Here is an 18,040-nt window from a genome sequence, read left to right as displayed (position 1 = left end):
TTGATTCAGTAGATTGTGGCTCGATTTAGCGCTTAAGTGTGTAGGGTTGGCTCTTTGGAGCGCTTTGAAAAGTGTGTATTGTGTTAGAGTTGGCACTTTAATTTGATTTTTATATTCGGGGAAAGATTAAGGAAAAAACCCCTTGTTGGACTCTATTTTAGTTTGCCTTCTAGGATAAAATGCATTAGTCTCGAATCATTGGGTTCGGGTACTAGGTTTTTAGCATCTTTCGAATGAATCAACGATTTGGTCATAATTAAGAAATCAAAAGCATGGTTTTGCATGAATGTCAATTTGTCAATGCATGAACATACTTAAAATGCATGGGAATATTAGGAAAATAATGCATTGAAAGTAATGAAAGGAATAAATTCAGAGCAGAGCCCGACTCTAGCCTCGTTTATTGAGGATTCTAGGTTATGCAACACATTTCCCTAAGTCCCGGCCGGTCAGGTCGATTGAGGGCCCGCTACCTAGGCTGAAATCCATTGGTATGCGTTCGTACCGCATTTGTATAATGATCAGGGGTGCACAAAGTTCTACCATTAGGATGGTAGGGTTTTGATGGTGCCACTCAGGGAGTGGACTTACAGGGTGCTAATCGGACCAAGCTTTGGTTTGAAAACTTGTTTTGTAGTTTTGCTAGACGGACCGGGCTTAAAGCATGCAAAGTGCCGGACGAATGGGGCTTAATTGACAGTTTTAAGTTTGAGTGATTATACCCTCGTGCTTGTGATGCGGCCGAATCAGAGCTCCATGGTTGGTAATTGGCCAAAGAGATTGAGTCTCTCTCCAAATAAGCTAAGGTAAGGCGCGAGGACCCAGTTTATAGTCTTATATTTATAGTAGTGTTAATTGACCGATTATTAATTAATTCTTAATTTAATTAATAATAAATCAATTAACTAATAACTTTGGTTTAAGGAAGGCATGGATCTATGCGTCCGCGAAGCGCATTAGAAGGTTGGTTATCGGCGAGCCATTGAGGTATTCTTCTTGACTATTCTCCTTCTTCCATACTTTTATTCTTTCCGCCTCATTTACTTCTGCCTTATTTGCGGTAGAGATCTGGGCTTATGAGTACCTTGTCCTCCCTATGCTGAGCTTATAAGGTTTCGACGCTGATACTAGCGTGATGACCCTTCCTCGAGGTCGAGCATGGAAGTTCAACCTAAAGTATGTGTACACCACACTGAAGATCTCAATGTTCCGGCAGCTTTCGAATGGCCTGTCTTGGGATCAGGTAAGTTTGCAAGGTCACGTTATTTTTTATTGATTCTTTCTTCTTCTTCTTTTCTTCTTTTTTTATAGTTGTTTTTTTTCTGCTCTTTTTTTTTTTTTTTTTTTTTTTTTTTTGCAGGTAGTGAAGTACCCGTGGGGTGATGTGGCTGACTATCCCGATTTCGTTCAGGCTGCCATCGTGTACCAGCAGAAGCGGCTTCTCCTTTCAGGTTTATTCTACGACATGTACTTCCTCGGTGAGAGGGTGTACGAATGGGAGCACGGCCTAAACTGAAGGAGAGCGCCTCACTATGTACCATACTACATGCTTTCCACTACGGCTGCTCAGAGGGGGTTGGCTGCCACAAACCACTTAGTTACTTTTATGCTGGGTGCTTATGCCATCTTTGTATAGACCCAGCTCCTGATCCATCTTCCTCCTCCCGCCGAGTTTGATCCATTTACAGAGGTGGAGGAGTTAGACAGGGGATAGGATGATGCCCCAGTGCAAGTGAACTTCATCCACTCTTGTTATTCTGTACATGGCTTTCCCCCAGTATCTATTTCTCTTTTATTCGCTGATTGTGTTTTATCCTTATAGTAGCAACAGCGCGACAAGAGTGTGAGAGGAGGCTCTTATTCTAGGGCTTTGGATATGGCTGTCGTCGTCGGCAAGCTGGAGCATGGACCGGGTGCCTCCTTCTCTTTCATCTTAGACTGCACAGGTCAGACTGCTCAGGGAATGTTGGAGACACATTTGGTGAGTTTGTACCAGATGTCTCCACCTGGTTGTACGCATGTGAGTAACTTCTGCTCTTTTATTCTAATTATTGCTCTTGATTATTCTACTTTCTTATTGTCTGCCCCTGCTTCACCCTCCAAGTATCCATTGCCAATTACAATAAGGTGAGCCAGCTATACAAAGTGGCACGTCTCAAGCTTACTGTGGTGAGGCTTTCTGATGAGCACGTATCTGTAAGTATAAACAATAAAAAAGAAAATATGCAATACATATGCCATTTATGCGTGTAATGCAATTATTGATATCTATGAATGTGTGCAGAGAGCTAGCATGGCACCTCCAGCAGGTCGAGGTCAGGGAGCTCGGCGCGGTGGTCATGCTGGTCGCAGAGCTAAACGCCGGCCAGTTATTGTTGAAGAAATCAATGAGTCCAACAGCAAGGACTCGGAGGAGACGACCTCGAATATATCTTGAGCCGGCTACCCCAGTTGATTTCTGCTTGCTTTTATTGTTTTCATTTTCTATGTTCGGATCCAATTTGTGGAACATCTTGTAAAGAATAATTATTTTTTATGATCAGTAAAGATCTCACATGACACACCATATAAGTAATGTCTCCATATCTTCAATGAAAAAATGATTGTTGCCATTTCCAAATCATGAGTGGGCTAATTCTGCTCATGCTTCTTCAACTATCTAGAAGCATACGCAATAACCCGACCATGCTGCATCAAGACACAACCTAACCCCACTCTAGATGCATCACAAAACACAACATACCCTTCATTGCCTGATGGTAAGGTTACCGGAGTAGTGGTCAAACACTCTTTGAGTCTCTGGAAACTTGCTTCACAAGAATCAGACCATATGAACTTGGCATTCTTCTGGGTTAGTCTTGTTAATGGAGCTACTATTCTAGAAAAATCTGCACAAAACAACGGTAATAGCCGACTAAACCCAGAAAATTATGAACTTCTGTGACCGTAGTTGGTCTAGGCTAGTTGATAACTGCCTCAACTTTCTTAGGATCAACCATGATTCCATCCTTAGATACCACATGACCCAATAAATTCATGCTTTCTAACTAGAATTCACATTTAGAAAACTTGGCATATAACCGATGCTCCCCAGAGTTTGTAGCATAATCCTTAGATGGTGCATATGTTCTACTTCAGTTCTATAATAAATGACAGCTTATTTTCGCAAGTGTACGAAATCGCAACAAGTAATATAGAGTAAGAAAGTATCGTATCCATAGGGATTGTTTATCAATTACCAAAATTATGTTAACCTATTATTATTTAGACGATGATAAAAGGAATTCGCTATAAAGTAAATAAAATTCAAAGTAAAAACAAAAGAAATCAAACACCAAATTCAGGTGAAAAAGAAATCAAAGGATTAAGATACTAGGGAATTTGATTTCATTCAATTCTATCCAGCTTATTCTATTAGTTCATTAATCAAGTTTAATTGTTCAAGTAGGAGAAACAACCCTAAGGTTACTAACAAGCTCTCCCGATTTATTGTTAGCTATTCTAATCCAATTTAATTACCTATCTTAATAGTGAAATTAAACATAAATCAGATCATTAGGTTTTATGGTTGTTCTGTGAATTCACAACTTAATAATTTATTAACTTATGAAAACCCCCCTTGAGTCAAACCATATAGTTTCCACATCAAGTTATTATTCTCAAGTAAATTATTACCTTTTTCATATCAATAACCCTTCTCCCGAATGTGATTATTGAAATAAATCAATCCAGGGGAAATTTTCTGCCTGGAGGCCTTAAGCACAATAATAAGTTATAACAAGAACAAAGAAAAATAAATCTAATAGTATAAGCTGGAATCGAATTAAATTACATCAAATCCCTAGTATAAGAGTTTAGCTAGACATAGTAATTAAATTAAACTCACTCATTCTTGAATCATCAATCATAATTAAATACAATAGTAAAAGAAAGAAACAAGATAAGAGTTTAGAATAAAAACTGTATCACAACTATGTTGATGGCTTCTTTGAATCTTGGCACAATTATTTGATGCTTGAAGTCTTTTTGAGAGAGAGAATTCTGTGAAGAAATTGCATAAAAACAAACGAGAGATCCCTTGCTTTGAGAAGTTCCTCTCTTTATATAGAGTTCCTGAAGACAAGTCTGACTCCTTTTAGGAAATAGAATCCTTATTTAGTGCAAAATCCTTTATAGGAGATCATGACTGTTTAGGTTCTTGATTTCTTCTTGATTAGGACTCCTTTTTCCCCAAGAATAGGTCCAGGTCTTGTTTAGTGTGTTTAGGAAACTCCCTGAAGTCGGCCCATGTGAGAAAAACTTGATTTGGGTATTAAATTTACGCTGGTTTCGCCTACGCAGCACGGGCGTGCTATATGGCACGGGCTGGGTGTGCTTGAGTCTGGAAGTCTGGCCAGTGAAGCACGGGGCGTGCTAGGTAGCACGGGCTAGTGAAGCACCGAGGCACGGGCGTGCCACTTAGCACAGGAAGGGCGTGCTCTTCTCTGTAAGTCTGCCTAGAGCTGCCATGGGCGTGCTATATGGCACGCCCTGGTATCCTTGTAGCACGGCCGTGCCTTTTGACACACCCTGACCGTGCTCTCTTCTGTCTCTCTGTTGGATTCCTTGGTTTCTAGCACGGCTGTGCCTTTTAGCACGGCCCGGGCGTGCCACAAGTTAAGTGCCTTGTGTTATAAAATTCTTTTCTGTGCCAAATTCCTGAAATTTTCTCTTAGAACAAGCGGATTAAAGATCAAGGAAGCTTTTGAACATATTTATACTAAAAGTGATTTAAAGTAATAAAAACTTACTCAAAATCTAATAAAAACTATATTAAAAACACTATAAAATTAACACCTATCAAAATTCCCCAAACTTAAACCATTGCTTGTCCTCAAGCAACAAAACTAAAATAATTTGACGACACTAGCTTACCATGGTTGGAGATGATCTCAATAAACTTTTCAATATATCATGAATAGTGAATAAGTGGATAGACTCAATTGTTCTCCATGCTATTCACATTTAAGCTTGTCTTTTATTTCTTGAAGAAAACATATTCATTGAGTAAAATACAAGTTTAAAGAGATTGTCAACACTAATACTTATTCAAATTATGATAAATAGGACATGAATCATCTAAAGCAATTAAAAATAAGACAATTGATAAAAGTGGCATTCCCATATGCAGAATTAGTCATCCTTTCTCCACGATATAAATGTATATGATTAAAAGATCAGAAGGTCTATATTTTGGGTTGTAATGGGGCTTTCTTGGTGTAAATTTTGCTTAATCAAAGAAAGGGATAAAATGTAGACAAAGAGTATAAAAGAATGTATAACATTCAAGATTCTATTTTTAATTGAACTTTTTCTAGTTCTAGGGAGTGTCTTGTTTTGAAACTTTCTTACTAGCTAGAGGCATCTTGGACAAGCTCTTTTCTTAATAATTTTGGCACTTTTCTTCCTTGCCCTTTTTCTATTTTTCTTGAATTCTTTTGATTGCTTTTCATGTGCCTCTTTCTTGATTCTTTCTTCTTTTCTTTTATTTGCTAGTATTATTTGATGAATTCTCCCTCTTTTGTTGCTACATTCTAATTAAAAATCGAATCTTTCAATCATACAATCCTTTGTACTTAGGGTAGGAAATTTGAATTTTGGCTTTAATGGCTTGGTTTATTGAGGGTGAAGAAGAAAATTTTACGGTTTTAAGGCTTCAAAGTTGGTTTCAAGAGTCATATTTTTAATTTAGGTGGTCTAGGCTAAATATAGGTTTCAACAAAAATTGCCTAAATCATCTCTTTCAAAATGTAAACATTTAAATTTTTTGCCTCGAAGGGATTTCTAAGTTTTGTTCTAGGAATGCCGAGGTTTAAAATACTTTAGATCAAAACACACCTATACATCATAACTCTTCATAAAATTAGTGTTTAAAATTCTAGAAACAAATAATTTAGATCAATAAACATGTTTAAATCAAAATTTCAAATTCAAAACTTAAATATGCTAGAATTGAGAATCAATTATGTTTAACACTTATTACTAGACATGAGCACCTTCAAGCTTGCTTGTAATCATTCCAACCATGTTAACCAAAACAAAAATATTTAGCTAAAATTCCCTTCCCCCAATTCAATCAATCACATTGTCCCCAATGCGTATAAATTCCCCAAACTTATTGCATTGCTTAGAAAGAAAGCAGTAAGAGAGAAGAAGAAAACTTACCAACATTGTATTGAACAATACAATAGAAAGGTTGTGGAATGTGTCTTAGCTAAAGGAGCAACTAAACATTAAGAACAAAAATTACTAAGAAGTTATAAAAATCCACATAACAAAGAACCAAGCAAACAAGTTAAAATGAAAGTAACTAAGACAATGTATTAGAACAAAAGAAACATAATAATAAAAAAAAAAACATATTGAAATCCGTCAATTCTCTGGTGGTGGGGGTGGCTGCAGAAGTTGGAGGATGGTCTGGAGTTGGCCTTGCATGGTGTCCATCCTCGAGTCAAGACTGCCATTCATTATCTCAATGGACTGGAAACGGTCGGTGATCATTGTTTCCATCTCGTTAAGGCGCGTGTGAAAGAGGTCCATTCGAGACATCATCCTAGCAAGGACTTCATCATTTGACATGTTGGATGTGCCTTGAAATGATGGACCAGCACCGGATGTACCTGCGCCAAAAGAAGAGGTAAAAGGTGGAGGGATATCCTCCTCCATGTCAGCACCGCCTGCAGCCTCGGTTCCTTCATCATCAGAATCATTCTCTGGGACACCTACTACTCGATATGCATCCCCAACTTTTTCAATCAACTTCATATGAATCATAACATCGACATCCAGCCTGGTACCACGCCCCCCTCCTACACTATCATAAATTGGCCTAGCCGGGTTCCAAACCTGTAGATATCTAGCAATCCGGGTTACAAAACACCCCATCATTATAGCCCCTTTGTCGGCTCTGGCCACCCTTGCAAATCTCTGGCAGAGCCAATACCCAACATTTAACAAAACCCCATTTTCAATAGCCCACAGAAAATATAATTCATTCAAACCTAACACTCCGTCGCTCTCACTCTTTCCGAATATAGTGTTGGACAAAAATTTATGAATGTATCGCAAAGAAGGTTTTCTTAATTTGGATGCCTTTGAATATCTAGGATTATAATTTACTTCACCGGTAAATTCTTGCCAAGTATTGCGTACACTAAAATCACTAGATATTTGAATTTGACTATTTTCTGTGGGGAATCCGAAAATTTGGCTAATCTCATTCACAGACAGTTCAAAATCCTGACTAAGAAGCCTAAAGCGAATTTTGCTCGGTGGAGATGTAGGCAAAAACCGAATAAAAGAAGAATAAGAACTGAAAAATTCTAGAGTTAAAGGAGCATAAACTAAGTCCTTCATTTCAAGAAATTGCCCCCACCCTATTCTTTTAAGTGGTTCTAACACAATATCCCTAAGACCCACTTGTGCTAGAGCAGTCTCATCAATAAATCGATTCGGTAAAATAGGCCGAAGAGATAATTTTGTGTACCTTTCTTGTTGATCGGATGAGGCAAACTCGAATGGAAGTGCAGGAGGTGAAGGAGGTTGAGGAGCCGTGGAGGATCGCGTAGTTGTACGCTTCCGAGCAGCAACGGAGGATGCGGGTCTGCTGCGTTTGTATCTAGGAGGCATTGTTGGAGATGATTATGTGAAAATTTTGGGTGGAGAGTGTTTGATTTGAGAGAAAAGGGAGAAGAAAAGAGAAAGTTTGGGAGAAAAGAGGTGATGGCTAGGGCGTGCGGGATGGAAAAGAGAGAGTTTGGAAGCGTGCTCTTTAAATAGGGGCGCCAATTAATAAGTGGGTCTGATCGTGGCACGGCTGTGCTGATTAGCACGCCCTGGGCGTGCTCTGCACTGACCTGTAAAACAAAGAAAAGGCGTACCTGGCACGGGCGTGCTATTGAGCACGGCTAGGGCGTGCTCCTCTTTGACCCTTTGAGTGATGATTATTGCACAAGTAGCACGGGCGTGCCAATTAGCACGCCTAGGGCGTGCTCTTCTCTGACCTTCAAGGGTATTTGGCCCTTTTCTATGGCACGGGCGTGCTTCGGGGCACGCCTAAGCGTGCTGGTTTCTCTCCTCATGGCACGGGCATGTCAGTGGGCACGCCTGGGGCGTGCTCTTCTCTGCCTCTCGAATGAAAAAGTGCCTGTGGATAGCACGGGCGTGCTATATGGCACGCCTTGGGCGTGCTTGTCCCTGCCTCTCAAGTGATCTTTTCCTCTTTTCAGTAGCACGGGCGTGCTATTGAGCACGCCTTAGGTGTGCTCTTCTCTGACCTTTGAGTGGATGCACCCTGGAAAATGGCACGGGCGTGTCACCCAGCACGGCTAGGGCGTGCTCTGTTCTGGATTTCTACTTTTCCCTACAAAAACTCTAAATAAAACAAAAGCACACTCATGGAGAAAATATGGGGAATTGACAAATAAAATAAGGGATAAAAATAAATAAATGGATGAAAATTAAGCAAGAAAAATAGATGGGTTGTCTCCCATAAGCACTTTTGTTTAACGTCATTAAGTTCGACGCACTTATCTTAGTTTAGGCTAAGCAAGACCAATTGTACTCTTGATGGGTTCAAAGTTTTCATTATGATAGCGTCTCAAACGTTGAGCATTTACCTTGAAACTTCGATTCGACTTACTATCCACTATTTCAATCGCGCCATGAGGAAAGATTTCCTTGATTGTGAATGGTCCAGACCATCTAGAGCGCAACTTACCAGGGAATAACTGGAGCCTAGAGTTATAGAGCAACACCTGCTGGCCTACTTTTAGATCCCTCATGATAATGCGCTTATCGTGCCAATGTTTAGTGCGATCTTTCTATATTTTAGCACTTTCATAAGTATGGAGGCGTAATTCATCCATCATGTTTAGCTGTAACAAGCATTTTTGTCCCACCTCCTTGGCATTAAAGTTGAGAAATTGAATGGCCCAAAACGCCTTATGTTCTAACTCTACAGGAAGATGACAAGCCTTACCATACACCATGCGATATGGAGACATACCTATAGGCGTTTTGAATGCCGTTCTGTAGGCCCATAGAGTATCGTCTAGCTTTTTGGACCAATCCTTTCGTGATTGTCCAACAGTGGTTTCAAGGATCTTCTTAATTTCCCTGTTAGTGACCTCTACTTGTCCACTTGTTTGAGGATGATATGGAGTACCTACACGATGAGTGACACCATATTTTGCAAGAAGGGAGTCTAAATATTTATTGCAAAAATGCTTACCTCCGTCCGTGATTATTGCCCTAGGAGTACCATGCCTTGTAAAAATGTTTTTCTTGATGAAGCTCATTACACTTTTGGCATCGTTATTAGGAAGAGCAACAGCCTCTGCCCATTTTGACTCATAATCCACCGCCACTAGAATGTATTGATTTGAATATGATGGTGGAAAAGGTCCCATGAAGTCCAGACCCCATACATCGAAGATTTCGACTTCAAGGATGCTATTTAGGGGCATTTCATGTCTCTTCGAAATATTACCTAACCTTTGACAACGATCACAAAGATGAACATAGTTATAAGCATCTTTAAAGAGATTAGGCCAATACAAACCACTTTCTAGTATACGCGCAGCTGTTTTGCTTGCTCCAAAGTGACCTCCACATTCCATTGAATGGCAGAATTTAAGGACACTTTCTATTTCAGTTTCCGGTATACATCTCCTAAATAGCTGATCACTGCAATATTTGAACAAAAATGGCTCCTCCCAATAGTAGAATTTGATATCATGAAAAAATTTTTTTCTTTGTTGGTAAGAAAAATTGGGAGGAGGAATTTTGTAAACAATATAATTAAATATGTCAGCGTACCAGGGGGTTTGAGCATTTGCTACTAGAAGAAGTTGCTCATGAGGAAAGCTTTCATTGATTTGTAGCTCGCTTGTGTCTTCGTCCCCCAATTCAAGCCTGGAAAGATGGTCAGCAACGAGGTTCTCGGTCCCCTTTTTGTTGCGAATTTCTAGGTCAAACTCTTGCAATAGAAGTACCCAACGAATGAGTCTCGGTTTTGCATCTTTCTTTTCCAGCAAGTATTTGATGGCGGAGTGATCTGTGTAGACTATTGTTTTAGCCCCAATTAGATATGCCCTGAATTTGTCAAAAGCAAAAACAATAGCTAGTAATTCTTTTTCCGTAGTTGCATAGTTTAATTGCGCATCATTCAATGTGCGACTGGCATAATAAATAACATGCAACTTTTTGTCTTTTCTTTGTCCAAGAACAGCTCCTACAGCATGATCACTAGCATCACACATGAGTTCAAAGGGTAAAGTCCAATCTGGTGTAGTGATGATCGGGGCTGAGATTAACTCCTTCTTTAACCTGTTAAAAGCATCTAAACAATCTTTGTCAAAATCAAAAGGAACATCTTTAACTAGTAGATTGCAAAGAGGTTTAGTGATTTTTGAGAAATCCCTTATGAATCTCCTGTAAAATCCTGCATGCCCAAGAAAACTTCTTATACCTTTCACTGTGTTAGGAGGAGGTAGTTTTTCAATTACCTCGATTTTTGCCTTGTCTACTTCAATCCCTTTTTGAGAGATTTTATGCCCTAAGACAATACCTTCACTCACCATGAAGTGACATTTTTCCCAATTTAACACAAGGTTAGTATCTTCACATCGTTGCAGTACTAAAGATAAGTTATGAAGGCATGCATCGAAGGAAGAACCAAACACAGAAAAGTCATCCATGAAGATTTCAATAAATTTTTCTACCATATCTGAAAAGATGGACATCATGCACCTTTGAAAGGTTGCAGGGGCATTGCATAGCCCAAAAGGCATTCTCCTGTAGGCAAAAGTGCCATAAGGACAGGTGAATGTGGTTTTCTCTTGGTCTTCAGGGGCTATAGGTATTTGGAAGTATCCTGAATAGCCATCTAAGAAACAATAAAACGGATAACCTGCAAGTCTTTCAAGCATTTGATCAATAAAGGGAAGGGGAAAGTGATCTTTGCGTGTTGCTTTGTTTAGTTTTCTGTAATCTATACACACACGCCAACCTGTGACTGTTCTTGTGGGGATTAATTCATTGTTTTCATTAGAAATAACAGTCATACCTCCCTTCTTTGGAACAACTTGGACAGGACTTACCCAATTACTGTCTGAAATTGGATAAATGATGCCGGCATCTAGGAGCTTGATAATTTCAGCCTTGACTACCTCCTTCATGTTCGGGTTTAATCGCCTTTGATGTTCGATTGAAGGTTTGTAGTCTTCTTCCATCAAGATTTTATGCATGCACACACTTGGGCTTATTCCTTGTAAATCTGAAATAGACCATCCTAATGCTTTCTTGTGCCTACGTAGAACCTGCAACAACCTTTCCTCTTTATCAAGTGTTAAGTGAGAAGAAATAATAACAGGAAAAGAGTGGTCTTCACCTAAGAATGCATGTTTTAGATGAGGTGGAAGTTGTTTCAGTTCATGCTTAGGTGATTCCTTTTCTTTTTCATTCAAGATGCTTGATTCATTAATGTTATTTTCAACATGCAAAGTGGTCTTCACACATTCATCAATAACATCAATTCTAAAACAGTCTCCATGATCCATAGGAAGTTTACAAGATTTAAGTACATCAAACACAATCTCTTCCTGTCCAACTCTTAGAGTCAACTTACCTTCATAGACATCTATTAATGCTCTTGCAGTTGCAAGAAAAGGTCGTCCCACGATTAGAGATCCTTCCCTGTCTTCATCAATGTCAAGGATAACAAAATCAACAGGAAAGATGAATGTACCTACCTTTACAAGCACGTCTTCTACAATCCCTCTAGGATATTTAATTGACCGATCCGCTAATTGCAAAGACATCCTTATTGGTTTGAGCTCTCCCATACCTAACATCTTAAAAACTTCATAGGACATAAGGTTAATGCTAGCACCTAAATCTGCCAAAGCTTTTTCAAAGTCAAGATTACCAATGTTACAAGGGATAGAAAAACTTCCTGGATCTTTCAACTTTGGAGGCAGTTTGTTTTGGATAATTGCACTGCACTCCTCGATTAACATTACCGTTCCTTGATCATCAATTTTTTCGTTTCTTGCTCAAAATATCTTTTAGGAATTTAGCATAGCTAGGCATTTGAGCAAGAGCTTCAGCAAATGAAATATTGATTTGAAGCTTTTTAAACACGTCCAGAAATTTGAGGAAGCTCTTGTCATCTTGTGCTTTCTTTAATCTTTGGGGAAAGGGAACAGGGGGAACATATGGTTTTACCTTTTCTTTCTCCTCTAAGTCAATGATAGGCACCTTTGGTTGTTCTTTTACTTCCTTTTCTTTCTTTGGTGGTTCATCTAATTGTTTGCCACTTCTCAAGGTAATAGCTTGCACTTGTTCCTTTGGTGGTTCATCTAATTGTTTGCCACTTCTTAAGGTAATAGCTTGCACTTGTTCCTTTGGATTCTTTTCAGTATTGCTAGGTAACGTACCTTGGGGTCAAGATGCCATCAAGTTTGCAAATTGCCCTAGCTGAATCTCCAAATTCCTGATTGCAGCCTGCTGGATTTTATGGTTCTCCCTGGTTTCATTCATGAATTCCATGTGTGATTTGGAGAGAGCAGTGAGGAGGTCATCATGAGATTTCTTTTCTGGAGGGTGGAAACCTGGCGGTGCATTCAAGGCATTGTTAGGATTACCATAAGATAGATTAGGATGATTCCTTAACCTGTTATCGTATGAATTTGAATAAGGGTAATTCTTTCTTCCTTGATTCATCACATAGTTCACTTGCTCCAAAGTTTGTGGAGTTAAAGAGTCCATGATGCATTCCCCAATTCCATGTTGTCCATTGCACCTATCACATACTTGCATAACAGAATTTAGAGAATTAGTAGTTAACATGTCCAACTTCCTTACCATGTTATCTACCTTGGCATTAAGTGCTGTAATGGCGTCTATTTCATAGACTCCTGCAGTTCTTCTCCTTTCGGTATTGTTTTGGTAATGGCTATTGCTTGCCATTTCCTCTATCAACTCAAATGCTTCATCAATTCCTTTCTTTTCAAAGGATCCACCTGCAGCTGCATCTAAGGTAATTTTGATGTTAGGAGATAATGTATTATAGAAAGTTTGTACCTGTAACCACTTGGGCAAACTGTGATGTGGGCACTTTCTTAACAAGTCCTTGAATCTTTCCCAAGCTTCATACAAGCTCTCTTGATCATGATGAGCAAATGTCATTATCTCATTGCGCAACTTGGTGGTTTTTGAGGACGGAAAGAATTTAGCTAAGAATTTTTGAGCTAATTCATCCCATGTTGTAAAACTTCCAGCGGGACACGATTGTAACCATGATCTAGCCTTATCCCTAAGAGTGAATGGAAAAAGTCTTAATTTGATTGCATCTTCAGAAACACCGTTTTGTTTTAAAAAGTCACAAATTTCCAGAAAATTGGTGATGTGAGCATTAGGATCTTCACTAGGTAAACCCCCATATTGGATCGAGGTAGAAAGCATTTGGATAATTGCGGGTTTAATCTCAAAATTATTAGCTTCTACCCTAGGTCTAATAACACTTGAGGTTGTCCCATTCAGATTAGGTGTTGTATAGTCCCTTAAGGTACGGACCGGATGCTGAAGTAGTGGTCCAACTATGTTCTCGTTTTCGATTTCGTCAGCCATGTCTGCCTGTTGTTCGATTTTTACTTCTTGTGGTTTTCTTGCAGCGTTGAGCCTTCGAAGAGTTCGTTCAATTTCCGGATCAAAGATTAGAGGTTCAGTCCTCCTTGATCTCCTTTGCATAAAACAACCTGGAGCAGTACTTAAAAGAAAATTAAATAAACATGAAAAAGTGTCTAAATTAATAACAGGGTAATTCGTATTGATATTGATACGCCAATTCCCCGGCAACGGCGCCAAAAACTTGACAGCTTATTTTCGCAAGTGTACGAAATCGCAACAAGTAATATAGAGTAAGAAAGTATCGTATCCACAGGGATTGTTTATCAATTACCAAAATTATGTTAACCTATTATTATTTAGACGATGATAAAAGGAATTCGCTATAAAGTAAATAAAATTCAAAGTAAAAACAAAAGAAATCAAACACCAAATTCAGGTGAAAAAGAAATCAAAGGATTAAGATACTAGGGAATTTGATTTCATTCAATTCTATCCAGCTTATTCTATTAGTTCATTAATCAAGTTTAATTGTTCAAGTAGGAGAAACAACCCTAAGGTTACTAACAAGCTCTCTCGATTTATTGTTAGCTATTCTAATCCAATTTAATTACCTATCTTAATAGTGAAATTAAACATAAATCAGATCATTAGGTTTTATGGTTGTTCTGTGAATTCACAACTTAATAATTTATTAACTTATGAAAACCCCCCTTGAGTCAAACCATATAGTTTCCACATCAAGTTATTATTCTCAAGTAAATTATTACCTTTTTCATATCAATAACCCTTCTCCCGAATGTGATTATTGAAATAAATCAATCCAGGGGAAATTTTCTGCCTGGAGGCCTTAAGCACAATAATAAGTTATAACAAGAACAAAGAAAAATAAATCTAATAGTATAAGCTGGAATCGAATTAAATTACATCAAATCCCTAGTATAAGAGTTTAGCTAGACATAGTAATTAAATTAAACTCACTCATTCTTGAATCATCCATCATAATTAAATACAATAGTAAAAGAAAGAAACAAGATGAGAGTTTAGAATAAAAACTGTATCACAACTATGTTGATGGCTTCCTTGAATCTTGGCACAATTATTTGATGCTTGAAGTCTTTTTGAGAGAGAGAATTCTGTGAAGAAATTGCATAAAAACAAACAAGAGATCCCTTGCTTTGAGAAGTTCCTCTCTTTATATAGAGTTCCTGAAGACAAGTCTGACTCCTTTTAGGAAATAGAATCCTTATTTAGTGCAAAATCCTTTATAGGAGATCATGACTGTTTAGGTTCTTGATTTCTTCTTGATTAGGACTCCTTTTTCCCCAAGAATAGGTCCAGGTCTTGTTTAGTGTGTTTAGGAAACTCCCTGAAGTCGGCCCATGTGAGAAAAACTTGATTTGCGTATTAAATTTATGCTGGTTTCGCCTGCGCAGCACGGGCGTGCCACTTAGCACGGGAAGGGCGTGCTCTTCTCTGGAAGTCTGCCTAGAGCTGCCATAGGCGTGCTATATGGCACGCCCTGGTATCCTTGTAGCACGGCTGTGCCTTTTGACACACCCTGACCGTGCTCTCTTCTGTCTCTCTGTTGGATTCCTTGGTTTCTAGCACGGCTGTGCCTTTTAGCACGGCCCGGGCGTGCCACAAGTTAAGTGCCTTGTGTTATAAAATTCTTTTATGTGCCAAATTCCTGAAATTTTCTCTTAGATCAAGCGGATTAAAGATCAAGGAAGCTTTTGAACGTATTTATACTAAAAGTGATTTAAAGTAATAAAAACTTACTCAAAATCTAATAAAAACTATATTAAAAACACTATAAAATTAACACCTATCAATAAACTAGAATGTCATCTATGAACACGATCACAAACTAATCCAAGTAAGGCTTGAACACATGATTCATCAAGTCCATAAAAGCCGCTGGAGCATTGGTGAGTCTGAATGACATAACTAGGAATTCATAATGACCATATCTTGTTTTGAAAGCAATTTTAGGAATGTCTTGCTCTCTAATCTTCACTTGATGATAACCAGATCTAAGGTCAATTTTTGAAAATTAAGTAGCTCCTTGCAGTTGATCGAATGGATCATCAATCTTAGGAAGCGGATACTTGTTTTTCACGGTCACCTTATTCAACTGCCTATATTTGATACATAGGAGGAGAGAACCATCGTTCTTCTTCACAAAAAGGACCGAAGCACCCTAAGGTGAAGTGCTTGGTACAATAAAGTCTTTGTCTTGCAACTCCTGTAACTACTTCTTAAGCTCTTGTAATTCTGCAGGTGCTATCCTATAAGGTGGCATAGATATAGGCTATATGCTGGGAACTAGATCAATGCAAAATTCAATTTTTCGATCTAGAGGAAGATCGGGTAATTCCTCTGGAAACACATCCAAGAACTCATTCACGATCGACACCTTTTCAACTTTACGGTTTTCCGCAGTAGTGTCCTTTACCAGTGCTAGGTACCCTTGACAACCTCTTTCCAGTATCTTCCTAACGCTTATTGCTACAAATAAATTGTAAGGTTATGCTTTTATCCACCCTATAAATAAGCTTCTCACCATCTGGTAGATTAAAAGCGATTTGTTTCTTTTTATAGTGAACCTCTGCATCATACCTCGACAACCAATCCATACCCAGAATAACATCAAAGATAATCACATCCAAGCTAATTAAATTCACAGGTAAGTCTCTACCCTCAAGAACAATAGAGCAGCCCAAAATGACAGCATTAGTGTAAACGAGTTCACTTAAAGGCGTTGATATCAATAAAGGAAACTCTAACTGATCAGACACTCTATCTACTTTAGTGGCAAACCTAGGAGATATAAATGAATGGCTAGGTACCCTTGACAACCTCTTTCCAGTATCTTCCTAGTGCTTATTGCTAAAATTAAATTGTAAGGTTATGCTTTTATCCACCCTATAAATAAGCTTCTCACCATCTGGTAAATTAAAAGCGCTTTGTTTCTTTTTATAGTGAACCTCTGCATCATACCTCAACAACCAATCCATACCCAGAATAACATCAAAGACAATCACATCCAAGATAATTAAATTCATAGGTAAGTCTCTACCCTCAAGAACAATAGAGCAGCCCAAAATGACAGCATTAGTGTAAACGAGTTCACTTAAAGGCGTTGATATCAACAAAGGAAACTCTAACTGATCGGACACTCTATCTACTTTAGTGGCAAACCTAGGAGATATAAATGAATGGCTGGCACTAGGATCAAACAAAAATGGTGCCTCAAATGAACAAATAGTAAGAATACCTACCACCACAGCATTGGATGCCTGAGCATCCCCCTAGGTCAAATGGAAAAGTTGAGGTTGTCCTCCTGCAGATTGTGAAGCTTGTACGAACTTTGACGTCTGCCTTTATCGAAAGAACTATGGCCTTGCTGGTCTGCAAATCTCGAACCCGATGCAGAAGGTGTGGCAGTAAGGGATCTAGACACACTACCCATAGAAGACTGGGATGGCATATGTCATAAATGAAGAAGTGGGCAATCTCTAGCATAATGCCCAGTCTAGTGACATCCGAAGCAGGTGTTAGAATCAAAATTACATCCTCCCTTATGAGCATTACCACATTTGTGACATACGATCCCATTAGATCTGCTACTGCCAAATTTCTTCTTATCTTTCTTCTTACCAAGATTTCCTCTTCCTTGGAACTGAGAAACTGGAGACTGCATACTTATAGAAAAGGATCCAATCATCCCCGATACACCAAGATTTCCAAATGGAGCTGCAGTCCTACTACCTCTTCTGCCTAAAATCACTCGGTCAGAAATGTACTTGGTCTCCATCTGCCTAGGTGAATCAATCACAGCACTAAAGTCTTGCTCTCTCTGGCTGAAATAAAGTAGCATATATTGCATTCAATATCTTCATGCCTTCATCTGGTATAAATCCCAGAGCATATCTGCTCAACTCTATAAATCTGGTGGCATACTCATCAACAGACATATCTCCCTGAACTAAGGAATCAAATTCTCTTTTTTTGGCTCTCCTAGTCCTTTCTGGTACAAAGCGGTTCATGAAAAGAGTAGAAAACTGCTGCCAAGACATCCCTGTAATAGAAGGTTGAACATAGTCTCTAAACCATATCTCCGCTATACCCTCCATCCTACGGCCTGTAAATACAATGGGCCTCTCATCATCACAGCCTCACTCAACACAAAGTTCTCTGATTCTAGCTAAAAACGAATGAGCATCCTCAGTTCCTTTGAACTTGGGTGGCTTATACCAGATAAATCTGTCATAAAGAGTATCATTAAAGGCCCTCAGAAAAATGGGAGGTGGAGCCAGCTAATATGGCTATGCTATCAGATCGGGTATAGGAGGAGGCATTTACTGCT

General features: G+C 38.8%; 1 non-coding gene across 1 annotated transcript; it reads left to right on the top strand.

Moving 5' to 3' along the window:
- Positions 1-13,142: 13,142 nt before the first annotated feature.
- On the top strand, positions 13,143-13,248 carry LOC149493709 (small nucleolar RNA R71). The gene has a single exon (XR_016322785.1). It is a non-coding gene; the product is annotated as a small nucleolar RNA R71 (small nucleolar RNA).
- The last annotated feature ends 4,792 nt before the right edge of the window (positions 13,249-18,040 follow it).

The sequence above is a fragment of the Jatropha curcas genome, chromosome 9, assembly GCF_041381405.1.
Source record: "Jatropha curcas cultivar XTBG-Jc1 chromosome 9, XTBG_Jcur_1.0, whole genome shotgun sequence".
Lineage (NCBI taxonomy): Eukaryota > Viridiplantae > Streptophyta > Magnoliopsida > Malpighiales > Euphorbiaceae > Jatropha > Jatropha curcas.
The sequence above is the reverse complement of the archived record's forward strand: the minus strand, read 5'-3'. Positions and strand labels throughout refer to the sequence as shown.